This window comes from Myotis daubentonii, chromosome 9, assembly GCF_963259705.1.
Source record: "Myotis daubentonii chromosome 9, mMyoDau2.1, whole genome shotgun sequence".
In the NCBI taxonomy this organism is placed as follows: domain Eukaryota; kingdom Metazoa; phylum Chordata; class Mammalia; order Chiroptera; family Vespertilionidae; genus Myotis; species Myotis daubentonii.
The window spans coordinates 48014926-48036274 of record NC_081848.1 but is presented as its reverse complement, the minus strand read 5'-3'; the positions used below and the strand labels follow the sequence as shown (position 1 = coordinate 48036274).

General features: G+C 39.1%; 1 protein-coding gene across 5 annotated transcripts in view; it reads left to right on the top strand.

Annotated features, from left to right (window-relative positions):
• The window catches only part of STK33 (serine/threonine kinase 33), a 132801-nt gene that overhangs the window by 53595 nt on the left and 57857 nt on the right, over positions 1-21349 (top strand). The window lies entirely within an intron of this gene.

Below are 21349 nucleotides of genomic sequence, written 5' to 3'. Positions count from 1 at the left end.
TAAGTTTTCATTCCACAAGTCCTTCCTATGTGATCTCATCTATACCCATGACTTCAATTTCTTCTTCTGTGTTTCTAACTTAGATTTCTCTTTTCTGTGGATTTACATATCCACTGTCTCTTAAACATTTCTATTTCAGTATTCTAAAGCCAAAACTAACTTAGCATGTCTGAAACTGAACTGATTATCTTGCTCCAAATCTATCCTTCCTCCTCTCTTTACTAGCTCAGTGATTTGGTCATAATCCACCAGTATTCAGATATTCTTTTATTTATTTATTTTTTAAAATATATTTTTATTGATTTCAGAGAGGAAGGGACAGGGAGATAGAGATAGAAACATCAATGATGAGAGAAAATCATTGATCAGCTGCCTCCTGCACATCCCTTACTGGGGATCGAGCCTAAAACCCAGGCATATGCCCTTGACCAGAATCGAATCTGGGACCCTTCAGTCCGCAGGCCGATGCTCTATCTACTGAGCCAAACCAGCTGCAGGGGTCGGCAAACTGCGGCTTGGCAAACTGCTGCTCGCAAGCCACATGCGGCTCTTTGGCCCCTTGAGTGTGGCTCTTCCACAAAATACCGACTTCTGCGCATGGGCCATGAAGTTTCAATTGCACTGTGTGTGCCCGCCCGCACGTGGTATTTTGTGGAAGAGCCACACTCAAGGGGCCAAAGAGCTGCATGTGGCTCGCGAGATGCAGTTTGCTGACCACGGACTAGGGCGTAAGGTATTCTTGACTTTTTCTCTCACTATGGTCATAGCCAATCAGTTACCAAATTTTATTCCTCTACTTCCTAAATATATCCCAAATCTGGCTCTTTCCCCCATCCTTGATGCTGCTTTCCTAATTAAGGCCACATTTCTGTCTTGCTTAAGCTATTGTAATACTTTCTTGTCTTTCCATCTCCACTCTTGTTTAGCCTTTTGCACATTTTCTATACTGAAGGTAGAAGAACATGCTCTCGAAAAAACACATTTATTTTTATCACTCCCTCACTGGGTAAATAATAGAGAGCATAATAGATACCATCCCTGCCTTTGGTAACTTTGAGTGAAGAAACAGACAAGTACATGACCAATTACAATTCACTGTATGATTGAGCAAGTATAGTGCACACAGGGGAGACAGACACTCAAGCAAGACTAAGATATCAAGAAAATTTCAGAGATGCTATCTAATCTGAGATCTGCAGAAAGAGTGAGAATTGCCATGGTGAAGGGAAGAATGGGAGTGTTCCAGGCTGAGAGTGTGAGTAGGAAGGCCTAGAGAAAGCATAGGGTTGTAGGAAATGAAAGAAGTTCTGCATGTTGGGAAACTTTATGTTAAGGAAGTAGTATGAGATAAGCCAGAACAGGTAAACTGGGGTCATAGCAAGTAGACTCCTGTATGTCATTTTAAGGACTCTGTTTAATCTTCGTGATTTTGGGAACCATTGAAGTGATTTTTGTTGGGGGGAAAAAGATGATCGGATTTGCATATTAGAAAGAGCACCCTGACTAGCATGCAGAGAATGCTTTGGATGAGAGGGCTGATTTCAAATCAGCGTGACCAGTTTGGAAGGGAAGGGCCCAGTTAAAGAAGAGTTAGGAAGTTCTCAGAGTAACTCAGGCAAGAGTTGATAATGATGTGGATGTTTGGAATGGAGAAAATTGGATGAATTTGAGAAGTGTTTTGGAAGTAGAATGGATTTGTTATTGTTGAATGTGGAACCCGAAGGAGAGGGAGTATCTGAAGAAAACTGCTTGCATTATTCAGTTAATAAAGCTTTCTATTTCAGTAGCTAGCTATTTCGAACATAAAGCTATAACATATGTAAGTATATTCATGACAAAGTATGTTTCATAAATTTTATTTAAAAATATTTTTTTATTGATTTCAGAGAGAAAGGAAGAGGGAGAGAGATCGAAACATCAATAATGAGAGAGAATCATTGATCGGCTGCCTCCTGCACGCCCCACACTGGGGATTGAGCCCACAATCCGGGCATGTGCCCTGACTGGGAATTGAACCATGACCTCCTGGTACATAGGTTGATGCTCAACCACTGAGCCATGCCAGCTGGGCTGTAAATTTTTTCTAAAAAATTATCGACATCTGAGGTAAGTCTTCACAACTAAGCTTCCTGAAGAGACTTTACTGTTCACTTATTAAAAGCTAGTAAATATAGGCCTAACGCCTGCATGAACTATCTATTTCTATGAGCCTGGTCCAGTATTTCCTATTGGGATTCGTGAATAAATCATCTTACCTTTTCTAGTCCACAAGTTTTTCTTTCTAGTGTAAGTATAAGACTACAGTTGATTTCATTAGCTTTCCCAGGCTACATAAAGATGTTTCTACTTCAGAATTTTTACTATAAAGCAATAAAAAACTTTTGTGATTTTCTATTTGTAGTGTAGTGGAAGATCTGACCAGGGTAAAAGTCTTGCTGATTTTAGGTTCAGTTTTATTCGGTCACTTTTGTCAAATGAATTTATGTCTACATGGCTAACTTTTGTTATCTGATTAAAAAGTATACTTTGAAATACAGCATTCTTTGAATTTGAAGACCGTTAAAAATGTTTCTCAGTTTATCACAGACAAAAAAAGAGAGTCATTGATCATTTTTGCAGAAGAGGCTTAGAAACTCCTATTTTTGGACTTTCATATTCTTCTACATGGACTTTGCTGAGATAATAATCTTACAACCACTATTCCCTGAACTATTCTAGTATTTGTTAAATGGATATGTGTTTGGATACAGTATTGTGAAACAAAAGCAGCTTTCAGTTTTAATCAGGATCATCAGTCTATTTTTATTTTAGGAAATAAAAATTTAATATTAGTATTTTTACAAATTACAGAGGATATTTCTCATCTTTACCATAAGAAAAGTAGCACAATGATTTCCCTTTTAATTGAAGAGAAAAATCCCTTGGCTCCAAGAAAGAAATCCTCTTTAGTCTCAGTTGCCTTTAAAAAAATCTTGAACCTGTCAGTGAAATTGTGTAATCTAGTAATAACATGCCTAGGGCTTATTGCCTTTTCTTGGGCAATAGTATCAGTAAATGATGTGCTCTATCGATTTTAATCACATTGTTTTTATAGTTGCATTGCAAGGCTTTGAAAACTCACCAAGTAAATAAATCTGTGGTTACAGAAGCCTCCTTTCTCTGAAAACCTAACCATTTACATATTATTCCCTCATGATCAGTTGTTAAGGTATGATACAGATTAGTAATATTTTGAGAGACTGGCCTTGGCGAGGCTAAATAAAATGTTCTCCTTGATATCCAGCATTATGATATTCGGCATTACATATTTAAAAAATAAAATTGTTATAAATGCGATATTTGAGTGCCTGCAGCATTCAGAATTTAACATATAACAAGCTGCTTGCGGGCTGGTCCAGCAAGCCATTCCCTCTACAACTCTGCTGCATGCATCGAGCAAGCCCCCAGAAGGCGGTATTCTAACGCAGAGATGCGTAATTCGATGGCAGTTTGTATCTTAAAACCCATGTAGAACAATATTTGGAGCATTAGATTGAGAGAGTATGACTAATACAGGAGTTTTCTGATGCTACCATCCATTGGGCTTTGACAGAGTTTATTTAATAATAAAAAACCCCATTCATTAAGAGCTTACAACGTTTCGGGACTTCACACACATTGTATCCTATCCTTATAACAATTCTGCCATGTAGGTAAATAGACACCGTCTATTTACTTTGCATATGAGAAAGCTGAGACCAGATAGGTGAGGAATTTGAACTTTGATCTAATAGTGAAGCTTTCGTTCTTTCTGCTTACCAATGGCAAACACATTCATTTAAAATTTTCTGCACATGTAAAAAGGAATCATTGTCTGAGAAGACTTTTGAGGTTTTAATGTTCATAAATTATTTAGAAATTTGGGGTCTTTAGACCCCAAGTGGTAGAACACTGGTGTTCGGTTTCTTGGGACGGGTGTAGCTTTGTTTGCAAAAGTGTTGGGGGTGGGGTGTGCGTGTGTGTTTATACAATAAATAAGTTAATAATTTATTCTGTGAGTTATAATGGGAAGCTTTCTTTGTTATTTTTTGTTATTTTGGAATTAACTAGAATAAGTCACATATTTTATCACATTGAAACATCAACTCTAGTGAATTTGTCACTCAATTCTTATGTAGATTTGGATTAATTGTACTGGCTGAGGCCTGTTTTTCATACTTTTGAACTGTACAGTTTATATTCTCAGCATACATCGCTGCCCTGTGTCCCCTTCACCGCTGAGCTGCTCAGGCTTGCTGGCAGAGTTAGTGTTGGCAGTTTGGTGGCTGCTTAGGGTCAGGGGAGGAAGTGTTCCCCTAAGGTGGTTCTATTGCAGCAGCCCTTGCTTTTTGGCAGCTCTCAGAGGGAGCCCCTCAGGTCCCACTTCATCCTGTCTGTCCTTTGTGCCTGGTGGAACCATGTTCTTCAGGGAAGACACTGTTGTTTAACCCCAGTCCTTTCTGGAAGTGCTTCTTCCTCTTCTTGTCTTAACCCAGACGTGGCTCCCCCCCCCCACCCCCATTGTTCTTGCCTTCAGATGGAAACTGCCATCTTCTGCTCCCTTGGAACCACAGGCTCCGGGCCCTTGCATGTGCTGGTGTCTTTGTCTGGAGAGCCTGTCCTTGTCTTGTCCACCAGGTGAATTCCAACTTATTCTTAAAACAAAACAAAACATATTTGTATTGATTTCAGAGAGGGAGAAGGAGAGATAGAAACAGCAGTGATGAGAGAGAATTATTGGTCAGCTGCCTCCTGCATGCAGGAGATTGAGCCCGCAACCCAGGCATGTGCCCTGACCAGAGATCAAATCATGACTTCCTGGTTCATAGGTCCATGCTCAACCACTGACCCACACCATCTGGGCTCCCACTTATTATATAGGACTTAGTTTGAGTGTCACCTGTCCCATGAAACCTGTTGTGACTTTCCCTCTACAAGTGAGTAATTACTTTTAACATGTACCAGCCAAAGGACTAGGCACTTTGTAAGTATTCTTTAGTTAGACCTCACAACAATCATATAATTACTGATAGCTAAGGAGAGTCCCCTCTGGTTGCTGCTATTATCTCTGCTTTGCATCCGGGGAACTGAGTTAGTAAGTGGAGAGGTGGACTTTGAATCCTGGTTTCTCTTATTCTAAAAATGTTTTGTTTCTCACTGGATGATGTTATTTTCCTTATCACTCACAACTTAGTATCACTTTTGTACTCTGTACATACCTATCATTATCTTTACCGTAATCATTATTAGTGAGGCCCATGTCTTGATAACCTCTTTGTCCTTAATACTCAATACAATCCTTGGTATGTAACAGATATTCAGAAAGCATTTACTGGACACATACATCAACTATTAGATGGCCTGTTCTTCTACTTGGACCTCTGATGCTCTTTGCTTAATTCACTACGTACTACCCTCTGGACACTCTTCTTGGCCAGACTTACAGAACCCTTGCCATTAAGTGCCTTTTAGGTCTTGTTTCCCCTGTCTTTCCTGACTTGCTGGAATTGACAGCCATGCCACATTGATTCCTGAAATACGACATTCTAAATGCGTTTGTTCTGGCTGTAAGACGGGTTTGTGTGCTGCAGTGTATGGCTCATCACTAGGAGCGAAGAAAAGAAGTAGTCATACCTGAGGTCATCTGGCTAGGGAGCCTGAGAAGGTTCACTTATATGGCACATGAATTTTTCTTTTGTCTTGGCTCTGACTTGCATGTTTTATTATGACAGAAAAATGAACCAGTTATTGCTAGATATGCCATTTGCCTAAAACAGTGATCTTTTGTTGAGTATAAGGATCTTAGCAATAAGATTTATCATGACGAAGGCTTATAGTTGTTGGGGACTCTCCTTAGGTATCAGAAACCCTTTGAATTTGACAATATGGCCCATCACTGAAATAAATTATTATGTGCTTGTATCCTTCTAGACTCCTGAAAGCAAAAAGTCTTGAGTAGAATATAAATGTGGGAATGCAGGTGGAAACTGAGAGTAAAGGATTATTGGGTTGAGCCTTGATAGAGGGGTTTTGGTGTTTTGATCCAGAATGAGGGCGTCGAGATGGAGTGAGGGTTGGGTTTTTTGGGCCAGAAGATTTACATGAGCATATTCTGACTTTGTTTACATGACAGGCCACTGGCTGTCTTACACTATGCAAATACATCGTATATTATATTTGCAAGCTGTAAAACACTTTCCATAAATCAGTGAATGACTTTCAATCAATAATCCTTATTTAATGGGCCTCTTCCTGGATAGAAGATGACAGAACATAGTCCCTGCCCTGAAGGGACTCAGGGATAAGAGAAATAGTTCTTGTTGTTTTCCGTTTTACTACATTAATATTGTTCCCACAGAAACGTGAAAACAAGGACCATGGCGTCTGTTGTTGGTGTCTTGTTGTAGGTTGTTTGGAGTTGTCGCGCTTGCACAGGTATGGCCACAAAAGGAAAGTTGCCTGGACACCTCTGAATTGTGCTCCCAGTATCGAGCATGATCTTGAGGGGTGGAATGCCTCTTCTCCCAAGGCGTGACACATCTGGGTTGGAGCATTGTAACACACATTTATTTAGCTAACTGGTTTCCTGAAAAGTTGAGGATTTCTGGAAGTTCCTCACTTTCAGTATTCCTGGGAATATTTGGCATACAGGAAAGGATCTCTGACCATACTTATGTTAATGCATTTTATTAATGTAAAATTATTAATTTGATAAATGAAATTTGCAAAGCCTCTCAAATTTACCATCAAATTCTTAATCTGATTGATCTTTGGCTAATTGGATTAATAATTCTGAGTACATATTTACTTTGTGTGTGTGTGTGTGTGTGTGTGTGTGAGAACATTTGTTCTACTCTCTTAGAAAATTTCAGTTTTATAATACAGTATTTTCAGTGATGGTCACCATTTATACATTAGTCAGACCTTACTTATCTTATGACTAAAGTTTGTACCTAATAGGTGAAGTGATGGATGTGTTAATTAACTAGATGGGGAATTTTTTCACAATTCATATATATATAAAATAATCACATTGTACACTTTGATTATCTTGTGATTTTATTTGCCAAGCAAAAGAAATCATCAACAAAATGAAAAGTGAACCCACTATCTGGGAGAACATATTTGCCAATGATACATCTGATAAGGGGTTTATTTCCAAAATATATAATGAACTTATACAACTCAATATCACAAAACCCACAAAAAATCCAACTTAAAAATGGGCAAAGGACCTAAACAGACAGTTCTCTAAAGGGGACATACAGACAATAGACATATGAAAAAAATGCTCAACGTCACTAATCATCAGAAAGATGCAAATTAAAACCACAATGAGATATCACCTCCCACCTGCCAGAATGGCTACCATCAATAAATCAACAAAGAACAAGTGTTGTCAAGGATCTGAAGAAAAGGGAATCCTAGTGCATTCTTGATGGGTTTTGCAGACTGGTGCAGCCACTGTGGAAAGTAGTATGGAGTTTCTTCAAAAAATTAAAAATGGAACTACCTTTTGACCCAGCAATCCCACTTCTGGGAATATATCCTAAGAATTCTGAAGCACCAATCAGGAAGAATATATGCTCCCATGTGCTCATAGCAGTGCTATTTATAATAGCTAAGACCTGGAAATAGCCTAAATGCCCATCATTAGATGAGTGGATAAGAAAGCTGAGGTACATTTACACAATGGAATACTATGCAGCCATAAAAATGAAGGAACTCTTACCTTTTGTGACAGCATGGATGGACTGGAGATGATTATGCTAAGTAAGATAGCCAGTCAGAGAAAGACAAATACCATATGATCTCACTTATATGTGGAATCTAATGAACAAAATAAACTAATGAACAAAATAGAACCAGAGGTATAGATACATGGAACAGACTGACAGCTGTCACAGGGGAGGGGAGTGTGTGTGTGTGTGTGGGGGGGGGGGGGACTGGGTGAAAGAAGCTGAAGAGATTAGCCAAAGGACATATATGCATAACCCATAGACACAGACAACAGTGTGGTGATGGCCGGAGGGAAGGAGAAGCGGGGCCTGGGTTGAGGTGGGCAAAGTGGGTGGGGATGGACATCTGTAATAGTGTCAACAATAAAAATAAAACTTAATAATAAAACACTGTTGCATAGGAATATAATTATAGTTCAATAAAGCTAGAAAAAATTACTGAATACAATAATACTATTTTCTTTTAAGCATTCTGGTTGGAGCATAGCTAAGTGTTCATGCAACAGTCCTCTGAGTGATTCACTTCTAGAATCTATTGGCAATGTATTTTTTGTCTGTCTTAGCTACATGTGGGCCCACTCTTCACCTGTATGCTCTGCTTTCATGAGTGGGCAGGAAATCTTTTTTTTTCCTTTTTCCTATAGTATCTTTTTTCCTACACTTTAGTTAGCGTTTTCTTTTCTACCAAGGGCCACTGCTCCTCTGCACATCAGCCTTCCATTGTGTCCCTCCTGCCTCCTCACTATCACCCTGCCCTGTGGTAAATTCTAACAGTGCTGCTCTATTATAGGTGAAACAGATTGGGTGAGGTGAGTTTTGGGGCTGCCACTGTTTCACCTGGTTTGTGGTAGAAAAGCAGGATTTATATTATAATTCTTTGAACTGTCTGCTGTGCCTCAGTGGATCATTAGAAGGAGAGATTCATCCTCATAGACTTTTAGGGCTAGAAGGAACCTCCGGACATCCTAGTCTATGTTTAAAGACCTTCCATGGTTTCTTGCCAGCTGACCTTCCAACCTTGCCTTATACACTTCTAGTGACTGAGTCTTTTATCTTTCACAGTTCTAACTTTTAGGAAGTCCTTTATATTAGACTAGGGGCCCAGTGCATGAAATCCTGCACGGGTGGGGTCCGGCTGGCCTGCCCTGATGGGGGCCGATCGGGGCCAGGCCAGGGGAGAGGGGACGTGGGAGGTTGGGGGTACTGATCGGGGCCCCGATCAGGCCAGTTGGCCACTGCAGTGCAGGTCATAGTGACCTCTCGTTCCCGTCCTTCTGATCGTTCCGTCATTCCAGTAGCTTGGCTTGTATATACATTGATTGAAGTTGGCATATACCCCCTCTTTGAATCACACAGAAGACTAATTCCTTGGGCCTAATCCCTCTTCAGATCTATGAAGAGAGCCCTTATACCCTTTGAGATATCCCTCCTCTATATGACCCCCTCCTTTCTTTGATAACTCTGCCTACACTCTGCCTAAGTGAGTCACGATTTTGGTTCTGTCCCACAAAACTAACATTCAGAAATTTTTTTTAAATATATTTTTTATTGATTAAGATATTACATATGTGTCCTTATCCCCACATTACCCCCTACCCCCCCCCTGCTCATTCCCTCCCCCCCTCCCCCCGTTGTCCGTGTCCATTGGTTAGGCCTATATGCTTGCATATAAGTCCTTTGGTTGATCTTTCCCCCCTTACCCCCACCCTCCCCTACCTTCCTTCCAAGGCCAGACAGTCTAATCAATGCCTCTCCGTCTCTGGATCAGTCCTTGTTCATCAGTTTATGTTGTTCATTATATTCCACAAATGAGTGAGATCATGTGGTATTTATCTGCTCTCCAGTTCCATCCATGCTGTGGCAAATGGTAAGAGTTCCTTTTTCTTCTTCCTCTTCTTAAAGAATACCTTTCAGCATTTCATATAATGCTGGTTTGGTGGTAATGAACTCCTTTAGCCTTTTCCTATCTGTGAAGCTCTTTATTTTATTTTATTTTTTTAATTAAATCTTTATTGTTCAGATTATTACATTTGTTCGTCTTTTTTCCCCCCATTACTTCCCTCCCCCACCCTCCGCCCTCACTTCCCACCCACTGTCCTCATCCATAGGTGCATGATTTTTGTCCAGTCTCTTCCCGCATCTCCCACACCCCTTTCCCCCCCCAAGAATAGTCAGTCCATTCCCTTTCTGTGTCCCTGATTCTATTATGATCATCAGATTATTTATTCACTTGATTCTTAGATTCACTTGTTGATAGATGCATGTTTGTTGTTCATAATTTGTATCTTTACCTTTTTCTTCTTCTTCCTCTTCTTAAAGGATACCTTTCAGCATTTCATATAATACTGGTTTGGTGGTGATGAACTCCTTTAGCTTTTCCTTATCTGTGAAGCTCTTTATCTGACCTTCAGTTCTGAATGATAGCTTTGCTGGATAAAGTAATCTTGGTTGTAGGTTCTTGGTATTCATCACTTTGAATATTTCTTGCCATTCCCTTCTGGCCTGCAAAGTTTCTGTTGAGAAATCAGCTGACAGTCGTATGGATATTCCCTTGTAGGTAACTGAGTTTCTTTCTCTTGCTGCTTTTAAGATTCTCTCTTTGTCTTTTGCTCTTGGCATTTTACTTATGATGTGTCTTGGTGTGGTCCTCTTTGGATTCCTTTTGTTTGGGGTTCTCTGCGCTTCCTGGACTTGTAAGTCTATTTCTTTCACCAGGTGGGGGAAGTTTTCTGTCATTATTTCTTCAAATAGGTTTTCAATATCTTGCTCTCTCTCATCTTCTGGCACCCCTATAATTCTGATGTTGGTACGCTTGAAGCTGCCCCAGAGGCTCCTTACACTATCTTCGTATTTTCGGATTGTTTTTTCATTTTGCTTTTCTGGTTGGGTGTTTTTTGCTTCTTCGCATTTCAAATCTTTGCCTTGATTCTTGCGCTCCTCTGGTCTGCTGTTGGGAGTCTGTATAGTATTCATTATTTCAGTCCGTGTATGCTTAATTTCTAGTTGGTTCTTTATCATAACATCGAGGGTCTCATTAGTTTTCTTGAGGATCTCACTACATTTATCGGCGGCTTCTAGACAGTTCTTAAGAGACCTTAAAAGTGTGGTTCTGAACTCAATATCCTCCATTGACAGTTTTGTCCTGTTTCTTTGTCTCCGCATTTTTTATGCTTTCTTGGTGCACCCCCTAGTGGTCTTTGTGCGCAGTCTTGTTGTAGTTAAGCCTTGATTGATGTCGGCAATACCGGGGGTGATTTGACCTCCAGGCTAACTGGCTATGAGAGTCCGCTGTGTCTGTAGTGGGAGAGCTTCTGTGCTGGATCTCTAGGGCGGTGCTAATCTAGCGTTTGCCTGAGGCTATCCGGCAAATGGCTCTGCGCAGGGCTTGGGCGGGGCGGGTCCCCGGGGATCTACAGGGTGGGCCGGAACGAGCAGTTATGGCTGCTCTCAGTTCTGTCCCTAGGGGCTCTGCCTCACAGAGTCCCAGCAACCGCTGCAAACCTCGGAGAGAAAGCTGCCTTCGAGTTCCGACCGAAGCCAGACAGTCCCGCTTCTCCCGTTTGAGTCTGGGTCCCTAGAGACTTGTCCGGATCTGGAGCTCAGAGTCTGAAACTCCCTCCCGATTGAAAACAACAACAGCGCCCTCCGCTGCCAGCCCGCTCCGCGTGCACTCCGCACCTGAGTATTTCACTTCAGCACTGCGCCTCCTCTGAGTCTGGGTATGATATTCTCTTTCCTCCTAGTTGTAGAATTTCCACTCAGCCAGCCTTCCTGTGGTTCTGGATGATGTCCGTTCCGTCTTTTAGTTGTTTTTTGAAGTGGTTGCTCGAGGCAGCAATCTCCGGCATTAACCTATGCTGCCATCTTGGTTTCCAAAGCTCTTTCACATTCAGAAATTTTTATTGTGTGTCTATTACATACAAGGATGGGTCAGTAGTGGCATAAAGGACCCTGGCTTCAGGGTGCATATTGTGTACAGGGAGAAAAGATGCTGGATAACCACAGGAAAGAATCAGAGAGAGGGTCTCCTGGTTTTATCCAGTCTCTTTAAGCCAGACTTTTTAAGTAAAACACCTGTTTTTGCCTTAAACTGTTGGTATGGGGAGCACATTTAATACTATCCCTCCAGATTGCAGCTTAATCAGTGGGGAATATTAGGCAAATTAGAGTAGAAAGAAACACCAATAGCATGCATCAACTATGAAACATTTTTTAAAAAATCTATGAGATAATGTAAATTTTAAATATAGTGTAAATCCTTTCATAAGACAACACAGACTCATTTCCCTAATCATGCCCTTTAAGGAAATAGGAAACAAGTGCTTTTCTCTTTTAAAATATAACACTATGTTATCTAAAACTCATTTGGCCCCTCTTTAGGCTCTGTACTACAGCATACTATGAAAACAAATAGTTGAATTGTTCCGCATAGTGTCAGACAGTCCATAGTTTTTTTCTTTACTTAAATAGAACACAGTTTTTTTTACCAAATTGACTGAGTGTTTAGATTCCTGTAGACACAGTCTTAGCAAAGAAAGGTAAAATATTGCTTTTGGGGAAGAAAATTGTAGCTAGTTATATCATATAAAACCATTCTTGTGTTCATTTTCTTGAGGAAATTGCTGTAAGTGTATCTTCTAGGGCCAATAGGTAAGGGACCTTTTTATGCTTAAATCAAAGCTCAGAATTTTCTTATCAGAGTTGTTCCATTGACTTGTCTTAGTTCAGAAAATAAAATGAAAACCTTTAGTCAAAGGGAAACTCGCTCACACGTTAGTTAAATACTGACATGATTTGAACTTACTTTATTTGTTTACATATTGTCTAATACCTACCCTGTCCAGTCTTTGGAGACACAAAGAAACACTATTATATTAGAAGCTTCTTTGGTTTTCTAATACATCCTTTTATATCTGAAGTCCTGTTTAAACATAATTCTGTGATTCTATAGAAGAGTTATTCATCTTTGTGTTTACATAAAGATATGTTAAGTTTGCAATACTTGATTAATTTTATGCCTCTAAAATATGAATGACATTAAATGGCCTCCTAGATAGTAGATTTATTTTAGTAACAAATATTTCATATCTATTCATAAATGAGAAAGAAAGAAATGTGAGTAAACATTTGTTCTATTTTGATTTTAAAGCTAAAATAATTAGAATTCAGCCAGCCAAAAAGAAATTATATTTGAAATCTAAATCTTGTCAAGAAATTTTGCATGCAGCTCTTCTACCTATTGTTTTATTAGAGTTGCTGTGGTAAGAATGTAGAACATTACTTTGGCAAATGTAGTGGTTGGTAGGTTAGAGAGCAGAAATGAAACTCCTCAGTGAGTAATAGGAACTCCTATGCATTTTGAATATAAGTATAGGGCAATGGATAAATCAGAAACTGGAACAAGAAAGTACTCAGAAATCTGTCAGTGGTATTATGATAATATGATTTATTGAGAAATTGATAAAAATGTAAGGAAATGTATTCTGAATAGAGATAAGAAAAAGATAACTGGGTTTTGATTCACAAAAAACCCATCTCAAAAATGGGAAATGTAGTATTTAAAGATTCTGTATACACACACACACTACACACACACACACACACACACACACACACACACACACACACACACACGAAGGCTATGGTAAGCAAGCATGCTTTTAGAAGTACTGTTTATAATGAACTCAGCTACACGTTAAATAAACCTTTGCATTATGAACCCTGCCTTCAGTTTCTTAGTACTGTAAAGTCAGTATTCTCAACGCATAAAATGATGCCTCACACACCTGACATGGGACTTTTCCTACACCTGCAGAGAGAATGCACTATTTTTCCTCAACAGAAAGGTTGTTACTTGCAGATCTACTCCACTACTCTGAGTCACTGATGGTTACAGGCTTTATACTTAACCTGAAATGCAAAACATTTTCTTTCAAGGCCTGGAGTTAAATTATTTTCATTTTGCGTTGTGTATACAGATATATTCTGAGTGTTTTTTGTCTTGCTCCATATACTTGAAAAACAAAGTCAGACATTTGTAAGAAGGGTGTGTGCGTGTGTGTGCGTGCGCGCGCGTGTGTGTGTGCGCACGTGTGTGTGTGTGCGTGTGTGTGTGCGTGTGTGTGTGTGCTTAGTGGCGTCAGTTTTATTCTCTTCCCCCTCTATCTGTATGGAAGGCACTTTGTAGACACCTTTTCCAGTGCTCACCATTATGAGTTTTAATCACAGCAGGATAATTTTTTCACATCACTTTGATAAAAGATTATACTTATTGGGCTGACTTGTCTATTATTTCTATCTAATAATCTTAGAGTATGCTGTATACATTACCTGGGCTAAATACGAGTACAGCATTTAGGATTTTTGCATCTATCTACAGATGAGATTGGTCTATTAAACTCCCTTTCCTCTTTTGAGATTACTGCTATGGACAGATTTAGTTTATTCCAATGGAATGGAATGAACTAGGTGGCTTTTCATTGCTCTGAACCAATTTATATAGGAATCATCTGTTCCCTAAAAGTATGAAAGAACTATTGGAGAGAACTGAGTGAAATGATTAGTGCTATGAATAAAAATAAAGCAACGTCAGGAGACAGAGTGAATGGGGCCTGTTGTTTCAGATGATGTGGTTAGAAAAGGTCTCTTAAATGAGCAGAAACCACCATGAACAAGGGAGCTAGCCATGCAGATATCTGAAGACAGAGCATCCTGGCAGAGGAAGCAAAAGGGCCAAACCCATGAAGAGGATACATGCTTGGCATGTCTGAGGAACAGCAAGGCCACGAGTGTATCCAGAGCCAGTGGGAGAGTGGTAAGATATGAAGTCAATAAAACCTACATTTCATTGTCATTTCTGTTCATTTTAAATTTTATTCCTTCAATCTTTTTTTCTGTTTTTAATAAAGTTTTAAAAATATAAACTTTCTTTGAAGTACAGCTTTGTTTGCATTCTGTAAGATTTATGGCCATAAGTCATGCCACCATCCCTAAGCTACCAGGGAGGTGCAAACAAACAGATTTTAATGAGCACATTGCTGCCCTAGACAACATCAGAATTCTGTTAGTAAGGAAGGATGGGGGAATAACTACTGGATAAACTCGTAGTAATATCATAAAGTCTGATAGACCTGGGAGATTTTCTTCCAGATTCCCATGCTATACAGATTGTTACCGAGCATTGTGAAGTGGAAAGATATCCAATTTCTTTTATGAAACTATCCAGAATCTTGTATAAGAATCTGATAAAGAGGGCTGAAAAGAAAAATTACAGACCAGTTTAACTTATGAATATAACTGAAAACTCAAAATACAAGCATGTCAGTTTTTCAGCACATTAAAAGAATCATTCATAATGATCATGTAGGGTTCATACTATAAATTCAAGAATGTTTTAATATTAGGAAAGCTTTGAAACACTAGAACATATAAAAAGATTCAATAAGAAAAAATATGATAATCACAATAGATAAGAATTTTTAAAAGTTAGCACTCGTTTTTGATTAGAAAAGCAGTCTTAGACAATAAAACTAGAAAGGTATTTAATGAAATAAAGACATGTAACTTCTTATTTAGGTCAAGTTTATTCCAGTTCAAAGGACAAAGGTATAGTCCAAATATACTCAGCCTTCTATTCTACTGCTGTGATTAAAACTCATGATGATGAGCACTGGAAAAGGTATATAGGTCAAGACTTCTGGACAAGATGGCAGAGTAGGTAAACTCTGTGCTTGCTTTCTTCCATGACCACATCAAAATTACAACTAAATTATAAATTAACTATCATTGAGAATCACCTGAAGACTAACTGAACAGTATTACTATAACTAAAGATGTAAAAATGCTGTCATGTTGAGACTGGTAGGAGGAGTGGTGATACAGAATGGGCAGGTACCACATCCACACTGTGGAGATTAAGAATATGAAGGGATATCTTGGCTCCAGAGATACCTCTTGAGGAGTGAGGGGCTCAGTCTCATATTTGGCTCCCCAACCTGGGGTATCTGTGCCTGGAACAGGAGTCCTCATAATCTGGCTGTGAAAACCAGTGAGGATTGTTTCACAGGGAGACATTTTGATCAGAATGGTATAAAACTAGAAATTAATTATAAGAAGAAAACTAAAAAAACCCACAAACACATTGAGGCTAAATAATGACCCCAAATCTATGGGACACAGTCAAAGTAGTCAAAGAGGGAAATTCATAGCAATACATGTCTACTTCCAGAAATGACAGAAGTCTCAAAAAAATCAATCTAACCTTATACCTAAAGGAACCAGGAAAAGAGGAACAAACAAAGCCTAAAGTGAATAGAAGTTAATGAAATCCAGTCTAAAAGATACAATGGAAAAGATCAATGAAACCGAGAGTTGCTTATTTGAAAAGTTAAAACAAAATTGCTAAACCTTTAGCCAGACTCATCAGAGGGCCCAAATTTTAAAAAATCAGAAGTGACAACCAACACAACAGAAATACAAAGGATTATAAGAAAATACTATGAACCATTATATGTTAACAAATTGGACAACTTGGAAGAAATGGATAAATTTCGAGAAATATATAAGCTCCCAAGTCTGAACCAGGAAGAAATAGAAAATCTGAACAGACTGATAACTACTAACAAAGTTGAATCAGTAATCAAAAAACTCCTAACAGCCCTAGCCAGTTTTGTTCAGTGGTTAGAGCATTGGTCCACAGATTGAAGGGTTGTGGGTTTGATTCAGGTCAAGGGCACATACCTCTGTTGCAGGCTCAATTCTCCACCTGGTCTGGGCGAGTGCAAGAGGTAACTAATTGATGTGTCTCTCTCACATCGATGTCTCTCTCTCTGTCTCTACCCCTCCCTTCCACTCTCTCTAAAAATCAATGGAAAAAATATTCTCTGGTGAGGATTAACCAAAACTAAAAAATAAATAAGTAAAATTCATTTATAGAAAAAAAACTCCTAACAAATAAAAGCTGTGGATCAGATTGTTTCACAGGATAATTCTACCAACATTCAAAGAAGAATTAATACCTTTTTTTTTTTTATCAAACTATTCCAAAAATAATGAAGAGGAATGAAGGCTCCCAAACTCATTTTACAAGGCCAGTATTACCTTAATACTAAAACCAAGGACCTACAAAAAAAAGAGAGAGAGAGGAAGAGAGAGAATTATGGGTCATTACCCCTGATGAAGCTTGATACAAAATCCTCAACAAAATATTAGCAAACTGAATTCAGTAATATGTTAAAAGGATCATATGCTATAATCAAGTGAGATTTATTCCTGGGATACAAAGTTGGTTTGATATCTGCAAATCAATTAATGTAATACACTACGTAAACAAAGTAAGGCTAAAAATCATAAGATAATTTTAATAGATGCAGAAAAAGCTTTTGACAAAATCCAACATCCATTTATAATAAACTGTCAGCGAAGTGGGAATAGAGAAAACATACCTCAACGTAATAAAAGTCATATATGACAAACCCACAGCTAACATTGTACTCAGTGGTGAAAAGTTAAAAGCTTTTCCTTATGATCAAGAACAAGACAAGACAAGGATGTCCACTTTCATTACATGTATTCAACATAATCTTGGAAGTCCTAGCTGCAACAATCAGACAAGAAAAAGAAATAAAGATATTAAAGTTGGAAAGGAAGAAATCAAACTGTCATTATTTACAGATAACAAGATACTATATATAGAGAACCCTAAAGATTCCCCACAAAAAACGATTAGAACTAATAAATGAATACGGTAAAGTAGCAGGATACAAAATTAATATTCAGAAATCATTTCCATTTTCAGAAATCATTTCCCATTATATGCCAACTAGAGGCCCAGTGCACAAATTCGTGCACCAGTGGGGTCTCTCAGCCTGGCCTGCGGGATCGGGCCAAAACCGGCTCTCCGACATCCCCTGAGGTGTCCCGGATTGCGAGAGGGCACAGGCCAGGCCTAGGGACCCCACGGGTGCACAATGGGGACTGGGGAGGGATGCAGGAGTTTGACCAGCCAGGGAGGGACCGCGGGAAGGCTCCAGGGCATGTCTGGCCCATCTCACTCAGTCTGAATCAGCTGGACACCAGAAGCAAGCTAACCTACTGGTCGGAGCATCTGCCTCTTGGTGGTTAGTGAATGTCATAGCGTATGGTTGAGCGTCCTTAGCATATCATTAGCATATTACTCTTTGATTGGTTGAACAGATGACTGGACGAGCAGACACTTAGCATATTAGGCTTTTATTATCTTCTACATACAATAAAACCCTAATATACAAATAGACTGAATGATGGAACAATCAACCAGTTGCTATGACATGTGCTCACCACCAGGGGGCATGCACGGAACATGGCAGGCATCAGCAGCAGGTAGCAGAGCGTGATTGCTGTCATCAGGGTAAGCCTCTGGTGGTTACTGAAAATTCTTTGCTCTCGCATGCCACGGTCCCACCCGGCACCTGCTGCCGGTGCTGGCCCTACTTGCAACCACTGTTGGCACCGGAGCCACTGCTCATACCCGCTGCTGGCACCCAGCCCCGATCGATTGCTCAGAGCCATCAGTTGGTGCGAGCAGCAGCTGCCGGTCCCAATCGCCCCTCAGTTCTTCTCCATTTCCCCCTGATCCTGAGGGGCAATAGGGGCAGCAGCCGCCACTTGCACCCACTGCTGGCACTGGCCCCAATTGCTTCGTACCATCAGCGGGTGCGAACAAGGCCAGCACCATCAGCAAGTGGAAGCAGTGGCATTGGGAGTGGGGCTGCCAGCAGACAGGGGACCAGGGGCCATGGTGGGAGGGGCTGGGAGGGGGTGTGGAGGATGGGCCAAGACCTGCCCCTGTGCCCACTGAAGCCTCGGGGCCCACAGTTCCTTTCAAGGTGCACGAATTTGTGTACTGGGCCCCTAGTATAGGATAATGAGCTATCAGAAACAGAAATTAAGAAAATGATCCCATTTACAATTATATCAAAAAAACAAAATAAATTTAAGCAAGAAGGTAAAAGGCCTGTATTCAGAAAACTGTAAGACATTGAGGAAAGAAACTGAAGAAGATAACAAGTAAAAAGGGTTTTATACCATGCTGATGGATAGGAAGAATAAACATTGTTAAAAATGCCCATAAGCAGTCTACATTTTCAGTGCAACCCTATCAAAATACCAATGATATTTCTCACAGAACTAGAAAAAGTAATCCAAAAGCATATATGGAAACACAAAAAACCCCTAGGTAGCCCAAACAATCTTCAGAAAGAACAGAGTTGGAGGTATCACACTACCTTATACTAAACTATACTACAAGTAACTATGGTAATCAAAACAGCATGGTACTGGCATAAGAATAGACATATGGAGCAATGGAACAGAATAGAGAGTCCAGAAATAAACCCATGCCTATATGGTCAATCTATGCAAAAGAGGCAAGAATATACCATGAGGTAAAGATAGTTTCTTCCATGTGGTACATATGTACAATGCAACATTACTCAGCCATAGAAAGAAGGAAATCTGGCCATTTGCAACAACATGGATGAACCTAGAAGGTATTATTCTAAATGAAAGAGTCAGACAAGAAGACAGATACCATATGACTTCATTTATATGTGGAATCTAAAAACACCACCAAAATAAACAAAAAAACTCATAGATACAGAGAACATTTTGATAGTTGTCAGATGAGAGAAGGATTGGGAGATGGGTGAAAAAGGTTAAAGGGATTTAAGGAGTATAGATTGCCAGTAATAAAAATAGTCACAGTATATAGGGAATCTATATACTAGTACAGTGGTCGGCAAACTCATTAGTCAACAGAGCAAATATCAACAGTACAACAATTGAAATTTCTTTTGAGAGCCAAATTTTTTAAACTTAAACTATATAGGTAGGTTCATTGTTATTAACTTAATTAGGGTACTCCTAAGCCTTAGGAAGAGCCACACTCAAGGGGCCAAAGAGCCGCATGTGGCTCACAAGCCGCAGTTTGCTGACCACAGTACTAGTATATTCTCTATATATAAAAGCCAAGCGACTGGAACAGCCAGTCACTATGATGCACACTGTGGTAGCCATCCGGCCTGATTGGGGCCCTGATCCCCGCCCTCAACCTCCCGTGGCTCTTCTTCCTGGCCGGTCCTGCCATAATTGGCTCCGGCCCCAATCGATTCCACCCGTGCATGAATTCATATACCGGGCCTCTAGTATAGTCAATAATATTGTAATAACTATGTATGGTCATATGGGTACTAGACTTACTGGGATGAGCACTCCATAAGGTATGTAAATGCCTAATCATAATGTTGTACACCTGACACCAATATACTATTATATGTCAAGTGTAATCGAAAAATGAATAAATAAAAAGCTTTGTTATATGTAATTTGCTATCTAAATGTGAATTATAATTTTGATTTCATGCTCTTTGGAATAAATTTCAACTTTAAATAACAAGCAATTATTGTGAAGCCCTAATAGCTTTGATAAATACTCAGCTTTACAGTTGTCAATGAGTTTTCCAAAGGTGGCATAATAATGTGGGGCTCGTTTTGCCCATGAGTGCAATTTCATTTTCTTCATGTTGATATTACTTTACTGAGAAAATATAAAGATTCTAATCCTGGTTGACAAAAAAAAGAAAAGAAAGAAAAGGTGTATAAGAAGTACCCTTTAGACCGGTAGAGGGGGAAAGAATGCAAATGATGCCAGTAAACAGACAAACACATGCTCCTCTCACAAATGCTTGGCCTTGTTTTTCCATAGAAACCTGTGACTACAAAGTACAGAGTGGGGCACAAGTAGGTTTCCAGTTGTGAGTACGCAAAACACACTTTATTCTTGTATTATTATTTATTAATTATTGTACTATTTTTATACTAACAACTGTAGACCTACTTTTGCCCAACCCTGTATACTTTTAAATAATATCTGAAATAGTATGGCACAAGACTATAATAATGTATTCCCAGTTACTTCTGGAAATTTCTCTTACATGTACCACAGAACACATTCCTCCCTCCTTCCTTAGCTTAGATCTTTTCAACTTGGCACCGTATTACTGCCAATAGCTTTAGTTAGGTAGATTGCTGGGCATACGTATTATGCACTCAGGGAAAACAGCACCCATTATTTCCTATTTTTGCTATTTAAGTATAAAAATGAGGATACTTCTAATATTGCCCTTGAACTTTTAGAATTAGATTGTTTTATAAAATCAAATTGTCTACTTCTTTGTGATGTGTATAATATGTATTTTCTCTAATAATTATTAGACCAAGGTTTAAATTTTGAAATCATGGTAATGTATGTTCTATACCATTATTTTAAGCCTTTTTTAAAACCAAAGTTATATTAAGAAATACTTTTTATAATGTGACCAGGTATTCACATACACACACAAACATTACATATATGTATATGATTATAATAAAGTTTTCACAAAACTTACCAAGGGTCTATGTAAAATACTCTGATGTTATCTATTTTATTTCATTTAAAAAATTTATATCAACTCACCTAATTGACTTCCTTAGACTATGCTTTTCAGCAGTTTCATGGTTCTTTTTTTTTTTAAATATATTTTATTGATTTTTTACAGACAGGAAGGGAGAGAG